Raw genomic sequence first — 11,643 nt, forward strand, 5'->3', positions numbered from 1 at the left:
TACATATATTTTTTTAAAAATCAATTGAGTAATATACGTCTGTTTAAAAAAATCAAATTGCAACATATGTGAATAAATTGTTATATAATAAAATAATTAAAAAACCCAAGAAAATATTAGAAAGATGAAAAGAGAGAATGAAATTGAAAAATGGTAATTTTAATTTATTAGGGAGTGATTTAATTTAATTTTTTTAAATATGATAAATATTAGTTTCTAATTTTTTTTAATAAACAATAAATGTCAAATGTCTCTTTGTCAAAAAAAATGTCAATCGTCTTCACGAAAGGCCCAAAGATAAAATAGGCCCATTAGACCATTGGGACTTAGGAAACCTAAACCCCTAAACTAAATCTTTGTTCCATCTCTGCCACCGTAAATCTACCAATTTCGTCGTCTCAGACGAAACCTCGCCTCCGCGATGACGAAGAAGAGCAAAGAAGCTAACGAAGATAAGACGACGATAGAAACCAAAATCAAAAGCGTATCTGGGAAATCTCAGAAACAGAAGAAATCAGTTGAAAAGGAAGTAGAGAAAGAAGTGAAAACCTTAATACAAGAATCTGGAACTGATTCTGATTACGGATCTTTGAATTTGGATGATTTCGAATCAGAAGATGATGTAACACAGGGAGGAACAGAAGACGGATGGGTTATAAAGTCTTAATCTCTGTTTGGTATTAAGACTACTTTGAAATTATATTTATATATTAATTAATGTCTTTGATCTGTATAGGTTGCTCCTAGAATTACATTTGGGGATGTTCCCTTGGAGTGGTATAAAGATGAGAAACATATTGGTTATGACATCACTGGGAAGAAGATTACTAAAAAGGAAAAAACAAGACACACTTGACTCTTTTCTTGCAACTATGGATGACTCTACGTATTGGTTAGTTTGAAGACTTCTCTGTTTATTTGTTATGTAGTTTAGTTAGTTAGTTATCAGTATTATGCTGATGATATCTATATATATATATATATTTTTTTTTTTTGTTCTAGGCGCAAATTTTTTGATGACTACAATAATGACGAGGAAGTGGAGCTGACTAAAGAGAAGAGCAAGATGGTTCGTAGATTGCTCAAAGGGAAAAAAGCTCCACGTGCTGACTTTGATCCATCTGCGGTATGTGCTTTATACCGATCACTTCAAAATGTGACCTTTTGATTGATTCTCTTGGGACCAGGATTAAGTTGACTGGTTCAAATGGACTGATGCAATACATCCACTCTCAAGTGCACCAGAACCCAAGTGAAGGTTCATCCACTCTCAAGTGCATCCGATTAATGTATAACCCCTCTTTTTTTTTATCACAAGATTTTTTTTTTATATATAACTAGGTGGAATACATTGCGACATACAACTTAAACCGGCGAAAGACAAGATTTTTCCGGAGTCTAATGCCCAAACAAGGGAAACAAAGCCGGCGGACGAGTACATATCCCCGGAAGCATAAGAGAAACCAACACAGAAAACAAACAACAAAGCAAAGGAAAATTCAACTTTGGAAAGAGGATGAACCCAAGAGCTAAAGACAAAGGCAAACTAGGATGAACCTTTAAGAAATAAACTAGTCCCAAACCGCAATGTTTCTTCTTCTGAAGCTCTTGAAGCTGAGTTTTACCAAGGATGCCCGAGGCCAATCCAAAAATAACAACCACCACCTCCTATCAATATGAGAGCCAATCTCTCGAAGCAAGAACCAAGAACTTCATAACCCAGCAAACAAGACTCGAACGTTTCTGGATACGACGACGACGACTACATCGTCCCATAACGTCTAGTTAGAAGCCTTCAAAACGCAATCAAATCTAAACAGATTTGCAAAGCAAGACAAGGAGCGAAGTCTAACCGAGACAGCTATCAACCACAACAAACCACAACCATGAGAAGGACCAAATGCAGACAAAGGAGACTAGCATTTCTTCAAACAAAACGGAGCCTAAGCTTAGAGAGGGAAACAAGCCTTTTGGGAATCAAAGGAAAGACGAGATAAACAAGGGTGATAGGAAGGTAAAGGCTGGGCGGGTAACGCAAACACAACCACACAACACTGACGGCTTCCAATCGAACAACACATGAACGAAAGAACACAGGGAAGGACCTAGCAAAGCAGATACCTTATTCTTCGAGTCATACCGTGGATCTACCTGATCCGGAATTGCTAGCAAAATCTCTGCAAAATGACACTTCCAACCGCCTCCACAAGCCCAAATTGAAACTCGAAGCAAGCCAAACGATTCCCCAGTCCAAAGCCAAACATTTACTTAAACGACTAATCCAAGAAATTGAAACAAACTAAAACAGTTCCATTTAGCTCTAGACAACGGTGAAGAAGATATCAGAAGGTTAGCTTACCGAGCTAAAGAAACAAGCGAGACCACAACCACAGATTCGAGAGCAAATTTTGCGAATCACCATGAAACTCAAAACTCTGTCGAATCTTCTAAAAAATAGATCTAGGAGACCCAAGAAACAACTCTCTCAGGAGAAGCTGGCCGACGACGAAACTCGCAAGCCCCACTGTGAAGATCTGCCGTCTCAACCAAAGTGAAGCCAATCTCCACCGAAATTCAAGAGTTAAAGGAAGCAAGGAACTAAACAACAACAGCAAAAGAGAGACTAAGGTACCCTCTCACGGCAGCGGCGAGGAGCACCGACCACCGGGGAGGGCAAACGGAGAACTGAAGCTTGTTGACGGCTAGGGCGAACTCTTCTTTAGGAGAGAGGGTTTTTTTTTTTTTTGTCTATTCTTGCAAAAAAATGTCCACCCCGATTAATGTATAACCCATATCAAGCTTTTTTTTTGTTAGATTATTAAATTAATAAAAATGCAATGGCATTTTTTTTGTAATATACCACATAATAGAGTTTAGAGATTATGAAATTTAGTTTTTTTAATAGCATACTAAAACAATATAGGTTATGACCATTGTGCACTTGACAAGAAAATACAACTACAAAATGGAGTCACGCATGTTTTAAGGGCTTGAACAGTAGTAGTATGGGCTGTTACGTTAGGGACCAGATGGTTCGGAGAGTGAACCAGCCCTCTAGACTTGTTCAAGTGATCAACGGTGTAAATTAAAAGTCAACATACTTGACGGCGATGCGTAAGTTCCCAGTTCGAGTCCACCACTAGAAGTCTAGAAACATGTATTCGATTACTGGAGCTTAGGACAAAGTAATAGACACACCTGCAGGCTTTTACTAGTCCAAATGTTTTAGAGAAACCCAATACATAATTCCTCACAAAACAATTTAATTTTTGATTACAAACCCCATTAATTGTATCTCTCCATTTTCCTAGAATTTTAACTTACGTCAATAAAACCCATATTTATTTTAAACAAAGCCAAGAGAAATTAATTATTGGTTAGATAAATCGTTTCGATTTGAGTGTTTGAAAGTTGAAACACGGGTAGAAAAGCTGAGAGCTTAGCAGATAAATTATTTGGAATTGGGACTGAACTAGTTATCTTTGTTGGGTATGATTACGAGTCAGGTTAATCAAATCGGTTCGACAAAATAAACCACGAACAATATCACAGGTAAGCAACATTTACTGGTTAGTGAAAAGAACAGGGTCACTACAGTAACTTGTAACAATTTAATGCCATGAAGATGACCGTTGTGAAGAGTGAAGACTTCTGAAGTTACTAACCACAAATAAGATAACGCAAATAAGTTGATGGAAATGAGATAACGCAAATAAGTTGGTATAACGAACCACATTGCATTAGTTAAGCTTAAAACGATATACCAATGAATTGTTGCTTGGGTAATTAGGAGCTTAAATCTGTGACATGAGATTTGGTCTTTCTCATAAATGAGAACTTTGAATCTCAAGAGAGCAAAACACGGCCTAAAATTTTGGACTTTATCCGTTTCTGATGCTCATTTTATTTAATTACGTTCATTATTCCTTTTTAATGACTCTTTATTATACTTGTGAGTTGTGACTGTTGTATATGCCTAAACTTCGAGAATCATTTTAAAATCCTACTATAATGCATCTCGAGAAATGAAATTCGTTTTCTATGTTACACATGCTAATAAATCGTAACAAAAAGCCAAGAAAAGTGAAAGATATAAAATTGGAGAGTTGGTGAGGGTGATTAGAAATGTTAATTAAATATATAGCTACTGATACAAAAGTTCGAAGCTTCTTGAGATTTTAATAATCGTTACCGCAGAAAGATTAATCTCGAAGATAGAGAGTTGACAATTATTTTGTTTTTACATCAACATTATCAAATCAATAAAGTATCTGTCTTTTTATCTTTCTTAACTAGCATCGTCAATAACCGTTAAGCCGCAACTAATTTACATATACGTGTTTTTATTAGCAATACTTGTTCTCCTTCTCAATAACTGAATAAGTTCCCTACCAAAAAAAATAACAACTGAAGAAGTTAAAACAGTTATAAATGAACTAGTATTTTATACAATATGAGTTCTTTAACCTTTCATTTTTTTTTAATTTTCTTTTTTTGTAAATCAGTTTTAAATTTCCAAGCCCATTATATTCAAACTGAAAGCAAAGCAAAAGATAATAAAAATAATTAATCACGATTTAGATGCTATGCTTCGAAGATGGTTTGAGGTTGGTACCCATCCCTACTAGCGCTCGGCCTCGTCCAAACCTCTGTTAAAAAAATGAAGATGGTAATTTTTCTAATTTATTGGCTTTTGTTAGTTTATACTTTAAACTAGACGCTCTTAATTTTTATATTAATAGTAATCTTTCTATAAATGTATATATATTCGTGGAAGATTATATATCAAAAGAGGCAGAGATGTCAGGGCTTTTTAAAAAAGAGCAAGGTATATCTTACAGCATCTAATATTTTGTTATATTCTGAATTTCTGGGCTCTTTTTTTTTTTGCAGTCACAATTATTTTTGGATTTTACTATACGAACCAGGTCTCTTATTATAAAACAAAAACCCTGCTATATGTATATATATATAACGACAGTTAAAATTCAAAACCAACGGCTCAGATTAGATCTATCAAAAACACGATGTCAGAGACTAATTAAAACCATACATAATTTGATAGTTCAGCCCATGTTAATTAGTTTTGAACCTTTTCTTTATTATTGTTAGTAATTGTCAAAAAAAAAACTATAGATTAGGAGGCAATCTCGTAGGATTGTGTCACAGACTCACAGTCCCACATGTCTCATCTTAAAGCCAAACCTGCCGTTGAAGCGAAGATGATCTTCACTGTTTTCCCGTTCTTAGTTCACCCAACGTTCAAACAAAGTTTTTAATTTTTTACTAATATATTATAACTTTGTCTGATTCCACTCATAAAAAAATGCCAAAATTTGGCAGTTGATACTGTCTAAATTATTTGGTTGTAGGTTCACCATAGTACCACAGAATTCAACTCAGATTTAGTTCTTTTTCATATGTACATTTTGAGTGAAAGGTGAAAGCATTATATGCAATCTACTTATCTTGTACTATTTATTTTATTTATCTTTTTAAATATAGGTCTTTAACAAAACAAAAAATGATTTACTATATATTTAATAAATATAAAAATATTAAATGTTTTAGTATATTTATACAAATTGTGTAAAAAAAAACTAAGAGTACCGATTCAGTTTTCTTAATTATGAATCTCTTAAAAATGGTCCTATCGAACTATCATCATCCTATATAATCTTTTGAAGAAATAACAGTGTAGAAAAAAAAAAAAAAAAAAAGGTAAGCACAATACATATATCAATATTATATTAATACCATTCATCTGTCGACAAAAAAAAAATTAATACCATTCATCATTTTCATATGTGTAGTCGGGGTAGCCAAAGTTACGACTTACGATTCTGCACAAATTTTAATCAAGCTAAAGAATAAATTAAAAAAGCAAATTAAGCAGTGTAAACTAAAATGTCTTTAGTCTTCTCATCCATCTCTAACAATGAAGACAACGGCAAGAATCGTACGGACGTCGAGGAAGTCTCATCGGAGGAAGAAGAGGAAGAACACGACGTGTAGAACGACAACGGAGACGACGGAGATTCTCCAAGAGTCATACTATTACAGCAAGAAGTGCTTGCTTCTCCGGCTGCTGCGGCGGCGGCGCGTGAGGCCGAGACGCTGTCGTCTTTGGAAATGTCGTTATCGATGATGGGTTTTTTGGTGTGTAGTGCCAAGTTCACTAGGAGATCGACGAAGGCCGCGAAAATGTATCGATGGCTGGCCTTGGCGTTGACTTTCAAGAACTGAAGGAGAAGTGTCTCGAGGCTTTTCCAGTCGTGGTGAAGCGCGTGTGCTTCAACCATCTCTTCCATGGATCTCTTGAAATCAGTGTAAGGGTCGTTCGATTCCAAGGAGAAGAGCACGAAGCCGTCTTCTTCTTCTTTGTCTTCTTCTCGCTTACTCGTAGCTTCTTCAAGTATAGAGTTGGTCTCTCCTTTGCTTTCAAAGATGAGTCTCTCCGATGATCTTAGCCCTTTTATCACACTCTCTACGGAATCTGAAATCTCCGGTGGTTCGAAGTCGAGCTCATCGTCTTCTTGGTCGTGGATAGGATTGGTGAAAGTGATGGTGGCTCTAAAAGACATGGTTTTTGGTTCTTGATTACAAGAAGGCCATGGCCATGAAGAGGAATGAGAGTTGTTCTTGTTTAGAAATGGGAGTTTCATTATTTTTTCTTTTTCTTTCGGGGACAATAAATTGGTTTACTTTTGTGTTTGTATGTTTTGGGGATTGGATTCAAAAATAAGAAAACTGAGAGAGTTAATGGAGTGAAGGGAGGGAAGGTTTTAAGGGTTTGAAGGGAGAAGAGGACAGAGAGACGAATGGGTAGGGTCTGTTTCTTTACTTACTTATTTGAACGTCTATGATACTACTATTTTCTATATTAAATTTTATTTGGTTGTTGTATTTAATTATTAGCTTCAAAATTTAATGTTGTTTGGTTGGGGCTCATTCAATACTATAATTCAGTGACCTTTTCCCGGTTAAGCTGTTTTCGTATTTATTATAATGAATGATGCTTTCTTGTTTTCGTTTTTCCCTTTTCCTCAGAGCTTCTTTAATGTTTAGACTTTACACTAAATTTATTTAAAAAAGAGTTTTGAACTTTTTGAAAGGATACTAAAAGGTTTATATCACAAATTATTGGTTTTGAATACGACTGATTTCTTTTATAAATACATAATTCGCCTAATAACATCGTTTACCGTGTTGCATCATTATCTATGAAATTTAAAAGATACACAGATGAATGCAAATATTTTAATGTTAACTATTTTGAAAGTTAGCTAAGTGTCGATTGATCGCAGTTTCAAAAAGAAAAGAGAAACGATAATTGAAGCTTCCGTACTAGGGGACTACACAATTTGTATTGCACGTGGCAAAGGAACGTAATCTTTATTCCTTAAGAAAGACAAAAATATTAGGTCACATTAAAAGTTTGGTCCATAACAGAGTATTATTTTGATTTAGATGCGTTATGATAGAAAACCAAAACCACAAACATAAAAATCGCCCGAAATGAAATGGAAAGATTAGCTTAAGCAAAATAAAATAAAATAAACAATGTATATTCATCAAATAGACATCTAAATCAAAACCCAACTCGTATCAAACTAATAAAAAACGTAGTTATAATCAAAATAGAAACGGCACCCATATAGTATCAATCATGATATAGATCTTCAAACATAAGACTAATGATTTAAATGGAAGGAAAAAAAAAACGTAACATAGATAATTATATACTCCATAATAAGAAAAACGCAACAACCAAATTAAACCAACGAATCAACCAACTAACTGACCAACAAACAAAAGAGATATGACGTCGGTTTAAAGAAATTTTGTAAAATCAGACAATATCTCAAAACTGTGCAATTATTTTGCATTTAAAACTAATTGTTATTACACGCTTCCTCCCCGAATCGGAAACATTTTTCTATGTTTCGTGTTTCTCTTTCACGGAACCTGCTCGCACTTGAAACCTATTTTTACATATCTATCTATAGGTTCGCTTGCATCAGTGTGTTACGTAGAAATGTACATATTGTATGTTAACTCTTATGTCAATATTGTAGAAATATTTACTATATAGAATGCTCAAAATAGATATAGCTTAATTAATTTCTCACTGAGAATGATTCTTCTACAGTCGATGTATACTTTTTTTTTTTTTCTGTAGAGTGCAGTCAATCAGATAAAAATTCAGTAATCATAGATCGTATCGGTGAATTTATATTTATATAAACGGGGAGTGCCATGTGAGAGCCTCCTCACAATTCCATGTTGCACGTAACTTTCACTCACGTGCCTCTCACGCGACGCCAGTGAAGAGATTGTGACACGGGAGGAGAGATATCAAAATCATTATCATATCAAATATTTTATGAGTTACATGCATCTTTAATAATATATTATAGAAGTAGAAGCTTCCAAATAAATTATTCAACTACGAGCGGAGATATTAGACAAATCATGTGGATTTTTAAAAGGGAATATAATGATTGAAAGCTGTATGTCTTCCAACATTTCTTATTATTATGCCATTGTCTTCATGGAAATTTCGTAGGCGTTTCATTTGAGTAATCACATTTTCTTTTTATAACAATATTCATCATCGTTCTTAGCTAATCATCGTTTTAATAATCTGGTCCATATGTAGACTATGAGTTTTAATTAACACTATATGTATCTATGGTTTTAAACTTTACACCAGTCAGAAAAACTATAAATGGATCCTGTCATAGGTTCAAAAGATTAAAGTTGATAAACCATGATACACAGTCACTTTTAAACCATGCTATGAAAGAATAAATGGTGATTTTAGCTTCATAAAGTTCAACTCGATAAAGCGTGCTTCGAATGCGAGATTCTCAACAATGAATTCTCTTCATATGAACGCTTAACCTGTTCAAAGTAATGCTTACAAAGAATAAACAATTAAAATGGTTAGAGCTATAATTGTATAAACAATTAAAGTAATGGAAAGGCTCAATGGTGGTGGAAGCTGCAAAATAAAGGGACCATTTTGGTGGGATGTGAGGATTGAGAATGTGGTCCTCTTCCTACGAAATCTATCATCCCTCTCTCTACATCGCTATACCAAAATCATGATTCCTTTCTACTAATTTACAAACTTCATATAGTAATATTAACCTTAGGCGCCTTAGCTTACCATTTTTAAAATATATATGGAAAAAAACCCGTTTGTCTAATCCCTTCAAACAAATAATTACTACCTCAGTAAAGATTACAAAATCAATTACAAAAGTCGATTATTAAGTACTTCCTCGAGGTTTCTCAAAAAAAAAAAAAAGGTACTTCCTCGAGTTTCCAAATTTACTATAGCATTGGCGATCAAGAAAAGAAAACGAACTATACATATGATTGTGCTTACAAAAATCTATATATAGATATCTTGTTTGGGAATTGGATCGAGGATTTAACATGAAAAGTTATCCCGACACAAATTCATGACGTAGAAACACACATCTTGTAGTAATAATTGAGATATCTTAAGGTTTATAATGCGAGTGTTTTTTGGGTCCATGAAATTGCAGCGACGTGACTAAAGTAGTGAAGAGGGGACAGTGTGTTGGTGTCACGAATACGAAATATAATATTTGTAGCTCAGAAGTTGGAGAATGTGAATATGTGATGTTACTGTTTTGTATCTTTGAGTTTGAATATAATAAGAAGATTAAATAATAAGATTATCGCTTTCAAGGAATATTGTAGGCCCAATCTTATCTAACTAACCCTTTTTATTTCCTTTGGGACCATTATTGTCTTCTCTCTAGTGGCCCAAACAAATATTCTAAATATCACCTCGTACGAGTCAATAGGGGTGTCAAGTTGAATAAACCAAACCAAACCAATCCATGACCATTTTGATTTAGTGTTTAATAGATAATGAGTCAATCCAACTCATTTAGCAACTGGTTTGGATCAACCCACAACTCATTTAGATTAATGGATTAACTGGTTAAATAAGTTGACCCATTTAATAGCAAACCAAGAAAATAAATCTCCTAAACACTAAATGGAAACAATAAAGGAAGCTTCTTCCTCTTCTTAATTCAACTTCAAATTTTCAATATTCTCTCTCTCTCTTTCTCTCTCTCAACCGTAAATTCCAAAATTCGAATTTGAGATTTTCTGGTCATCTTCATCTGATTCTGTTTTGTTAAATGTTCAAATTCGAATCTGGGTTTATCTTCTTCTTGAGTCGATCAAGTAGAAGAAGATAGAGTCGAAGAAGAAGAAGTGGGACTGTGGGAGAGAGAGAGAGCTTGGTTTGGTTTTGTTCATTTTGGTTGGTTCAATTCGGTTTACTCATTTAATTAAAAGAAAAATCAGTTTAATTTGGTTTTCAAAATCAATTCAACTATATTTGGTTTGGTTTTGGGTTAACTCATAACCATTTTATCCTAATCCATTTCAACTCAATCCATTAAACCCACAAACCATTTTGATCCATGAACCCATTAAAACTCAAATTATCAACTCAATAAGTTTTTGGATTGGTTTGGTCTGGGTTGATTCATTAATTTGGAACCATTTTGACACCCTATACGAGTGCCTTGAATCCATTCATGCAATTTTTTCAAAAATCTTGATGTTTGCGGTAATTTAAGATTAAAATTGAAAAGCAATCTCAATTTTCATCAAAAGGAAGACAAACTTATAACCATCATTCTTAGATAATGCCAAAAGAATGATTTACAAGTAAAAAGATTATATTTGACTCTCTACGTTTTGAATTCGCTGACCACAACGATAGTTACCAAAGATTAAATCATGTTTGTTTTGTATTCATCACGATTAGATCGTGTTTATTTATTAGTCGTTAACTACTGAAAGAATCGTTATACTAAAGACCACAAAACGAACAAGATTTGATCGCTGTTGATGGTCACTGGATATTGTGATGACTAGGAAACGAACAAAAACATGTTGGTGATTGTTGTCAATGTCGCTAGCAATTACGAAACAACATACCTCAATGTACGTACGTAGCCCCTCCTAATTACTAATTAGCATGTAATTTACAATTACAACGTAAGTAACTTACCATCCATGAAGATGAACCCACAATTGTTTTTTAAAAAATCAAATATTAAAACACGACAGATGCGCTACCAAAGCTAAAATCAAACGAAAAATCGTCCGTACCTTCCGTTGAATGATCATAAGCACATGGGTGCATGGCTTTTGGATGGACCCATTTGCGTTATGTAGGTATGCATTCTCTTTCTCTACATTATACTACACTTTTTGTTATCATCATGTATGATTCATTGGTTGCTAATGATTTGGTCGTCGTTACTCGTTAACAAAAGTTAAAATAATGATTTGGTCGTCGTTACTCGCTAACAAAAGTTAAAATAATGATTTGGTCGCGTATGATATGGAATGAAGTGGCGCGATTCATGAACCGTGTGGTAAGGTATGTGCATGGACTTTCGAAAGTCGCTACAAAATTTACAAATGTAAACACCCAGAGTCTTGCTTTTCACAGAAGATAACGTAGTGTCGATTATACTGTGTTGTAGTTTGTAAAATGGTAACACAACTATATATATATATGGATGAAAAAGTTAAAAACTCATTTATGATTGTTTCGATAGTGTTGTTTACGGG

General features: G+C 34.1%; 2 long non-coding RNA genes and 1 pseudogene across 3 annotated transcripts; 1 reads left to right on the forward strand and 2 right to left on the reverse strand.

Annotated features, from left to right (window-relative positions):
* The first annotated feature begins 1,123 nt into the window (after nt 1-1,123).
* On the forward strand, nt 1,124-1,487 carry LOC104792378 (uncharacterized). The gene is made up of 2 exons (XR_015559560.1): nt 1,124-1,258; nt 1,342-1,487. It is a non-coding gene; the product is annotated as an uncharacterized LOC104792378 (long non-coding RNA).
* Nucleotides 1,366-2,756, reverse strand: LOC147942924 (uncharacterized). Its single transcript, XR_015559559.1, has 2 exons — nt 2,122-2,756; nt 1,366-1,762 (listed from the first exon to the last, which is right to left on the reverse strand). It is a non-coding gene; the product is annotated as an uncharacterized LOC147942924 (long non-coding RNA).
* A 2,966-nt stretch (nt 2,757-5,722) lies between these two features.
* LOC104792379 (transcription repressor OFP15 pseudogene) lies at nt 5,723-6,946 on the reverse strand (annotated as a pseudogene). Its single transcript, XR_015559516.1, has one exon. The product of XR_015559516.1 is annotated as a transcription repressor OFP15 pseudogene (transcript).
* Between the last annotated feature and the right edge of the window lie 4,697 nt (nt 6,947-11,643).

Source organism: Camelina sativa, chromosome 6 (genome assembly GCF_030686135.1).
Source record: "Camelina sativa cultivar CO46 ecotype springtype chromosome 6, ASM3068613v1".
Lineage (NCBI taxonomy): Eukaryota > Viridiplantae > Streptophyta > Magnoliopsida > Brassicales > Brassicaceae > Camelina > Camelina sativa.